Source organism: Setaria italica, chromosome III (genome assembly GCF_000263155.2).
Source record: "Setaria italica strain Yugu1 chromosome III, Setaria_italica_v2.0, whole genome shotgun sequence".
Taxonomy (NCBI): Eukaryota; Viridiplantae; Streptophyta; class Magnoliopsida; order Poales; family Poaceae; genus Setaria; species Setaria italica.
In genome coordinates this window covers 22,714,729-22,718,124 of record NC_028452.1, presented here as the reverse complement: position 1 = coordinate 22,718,124, position 3,396 = coordinate 22,714,729, and positions in this window count along the sequence as shown.

Below are 3,396 nucleotides of genomic sequence, written 5' to 3'. Positions count from 1 at the left end.
CCTGGCCTCCTTATATAGGCTGACAACCTAGGGTTACAAGTTGGATAAGATCTAATCCTAGTCGGTTGGTACAAGTAAATCAATCTGAGTCGGTTTACAATAAGTATCCCATGATATCCGGGCTGAATTGATTCGCCCGACCTCCCAGATTGTGCTCCACACGTCTTTATTCCTTGCTCCGCACGCCATGGTTGGGCAGGGCCCACTTGTCAGGCCGGCCAGTATCCTGGTCGGTGGGACTCGTGGGTACCCTGATCCCTTAATCCCTTAAGCAATGTGGAGTCAAACATGAGCCTGACAGATGTGCAACGAAGCTTGTAATGTACTTGGCTGAAGTTGCGGAGTTGTTATAGCGATGGAGAGGCTACGTGGTGCTCAAAAAAGTAAAGAAAAATTGAAGCTTCCATAGGCATATGACCAAATGCGGATGGCTATGTGACTGCCGAGCTCCGGGATGTCTGGCATCCTATAAATCGAAGGAAAACACATGGAGGGCATTGCAAGACACACTCCATATGGAGTAGCTCCCGAGCATTGAAGCGATTAAAGTACTTAGTCCAATGGTCAAGAATCTAATGTATTGTTTCCTTCATAAAAAGAGATCCAAATATAGCACCCAGACCCAAAGCGCGAGGACTGGCGGAGCCGTGGAGGCACGCTGATCTGAAATAGGTGTCTAGCCCCCGAGCGCGAGGACTGGTGGAGCCGTGGAGGCATGCCGACCTGAAATAGGCACCCATCCCCAAGCAGGAGGACTGGCGGAGCGCGGGAGGTCTAGCAAAACGTGACCAAGGAAGAAGTTGCCAACTAGGTTTTCGAGTTTTTTGGTGGCATCATCAAGAACAAGAGCTGCCCCAAAGCATATTCCCTCAAGAGGCCGGCCGACCCGGTATGATCTTAACTGCATTGATTTGGCATTCCTGTTGCGCTTGTATGTTGTCTCTGACTATTCTTGTGGATTGACCAGAGCAACGAATTTGAGTTCTATTGCCCGGCGCCACTTCCTGGAGGGGCCGAGTAACTGCGACCCAAGGTTTGCCCGACCACCGAGTCCGATGAGCCGCCTGTCAGCCTTGATTGGGAGTCGGACTCTTCCATCGGGTCGGACGAGGACATGCTAGAAGAGGTCGACCGAGCTGAGGACTCCGAACCAGTGGGATGCCGGGCACGGTAGGTCATGAAGTAGCTTCCAGCCTCCTAGTCTCAAAAACCAACCAGCAAGAGGAAGAAGATGGCGAGGAAGAAAGAGAAGGTTGCCCCGAGTGCAAAGTCCATAGCCAGGTTGGCCAGCAAAGAGTCGGACACGCCGAGCCCAGCCGCCAAGAAGAGGAAGTTCGAGCTGCTTGAGACGACCGTGGCCGACGCGGAGCGGGTCAAGGAGATGTTGAAGGAAAAGATCCGCGGGGGTCTAGCAGAGATGTGTCGGCACCGCCACCGCCTTTACATCCCAAGTTTCGAGTGAAGCAGAGCACCATGTAACTGCAATCCCGGTTATATCGTCCATCCTGTGGTTGTTTTGCTTCCTGTCTTGCTTAAATTGTTGCTTGCACCGACAATGCAGGAATGCTATGCTAGATGATGAATCTGGTGCGCGGCTGACCAGTTGCTCAACTCAGACTGAGGGGGTGAGCAGCCGCACTATTGAACAGTCGCCGCCTTCGGAGGCTGGGAGGGATAAGGGTAGTCGCGCCAGAGGAGGAGCAGTACCAAACCCGGCACCAAAGCAAAGCGTAGTCGAAGATATTGCAGTTGGTGCGGTGGTCGGCTCTAGGGCCGAGCAGATGTCTAGTGAGGGGGCTAGAGCCGAGCCTCAGCTGGGAGAGCTGCCCAGGGATGATCCACCACCGGAGAGGTTCAATAGGGACGGAGGAGATAGTTCTGATACTTTGGAGTTCTCTGGGGCTGACTTTGCTGGGTACGCGGCGCTGGACAAGAAAGCTCCGAGCTACGACAATCATCCTTGAAGATTACCAAGTTGTTATGTGTAAGTGAGCCAACCAACTTGGAGAACTTATATTTGAAATCAAGTTCCTTTGCAGAGCTCTGATTGTTAGAACGTAAGCAGCGTCTGGCCGAGCGTGCTCATAAGACCCCAAACGCGATCCAGCAACCTGAGCAATATTGCCTAAAGGCAGAGCGACTTGAGGCCGACCTCAAGAAGGTCAAAGAGGATGCCGTGCAAAAAGACCTGGATCATGCCTTGTGGGAACAGATTCTTGCTGCACACTTGAAAGGTATGTTGTGCCGACCTGTCTACTCGATGCAGCCATTGAAGTCTTGGTACTGATGTTTGCTTGTTCGAATGAGCAGATGCCGAGGTGAGGGAGCAAAGGCTCAAGCGACACCTCAAAGAGTGTGAAGATTTGAATGCTTGTCTTTAGCAAGACCATGATGTGGCAGTCCATCGTGAGTACGCTGTGTCGCAGAAGCTGGCTTACGAAGCCGGCGTGCATAAAGATACTGAGCGCTACTTAGAGGTTGCAATGCATAGTCTTCAGCATGACCAAGTTGTGATTGCAAGGCTAGAGGTAGAGCTGGAAGATCTACGTAAGGCATCTGGCTATGTGATGGACATGGTCCAACCGGAAACTGACCTAGCTGCACCGACGCCAATTCTTGATCGCCTGAAGGCTGCGCTTGGTCGGCTGAAGGAGCTGCTGAAGGACACCATGACAAAATGCGTCAAGGACGTCTTGGAAGTGTTGAAGACACACTTCCCGCGGATTCCCTTGGAGCGTGCTGGTGCAGGGGCCACGGCTAACTTCGCTGCAGAGAAGCTTCCAGAACTGGCCAATCAGTTTAATGATGTAGCTAAAAGCATTATTAATGATTGGACCTATAAAATGAGACTTGTGGTGTATCAAACTGTATGATAAGACATGCGATGTGATTGACTTGACGTATGCGGAAAGAAAGGAGCTTCATCTCTCCCTTGGTGTATACAACAGGACAGCGTGTAGCCGAGGCCTGTAGCCGCTAGACGCCTAGCCTTGCCTAACCAGCGTCCTGTTGAGAGTGGATCTCAAGCTTGTAGAAGGGATGCACGCAAGGTTGTCTAGTTTCCGCAAGCTAGGATGCCGGCCACACGAGTTAGTCGTATTGCCTTGAGAGGGGGAGGAGCAAGATGAGAGACCCAGAGGTCAGCGCTTGGGGGAAGCCCCCGATCTTGAGAGCGAGTAGTCTATCAAATAGGTCGGACAGCCCCTGAGCGTCATGAACAGCTCGGACAAAGGATCAGGAAGGCAATAGGTATGCAAAGAACCTCGAAGATTTTATTCATTCACTAAAAAGGGGAAAGTAGAATACATAGCTATTACGCCTTAAGGGTAGAAGCGTCCGCATGTACTCGATGTTTCACAGATTGGGGATGCCTAAGTCCATCCGCCCATTGGAGTC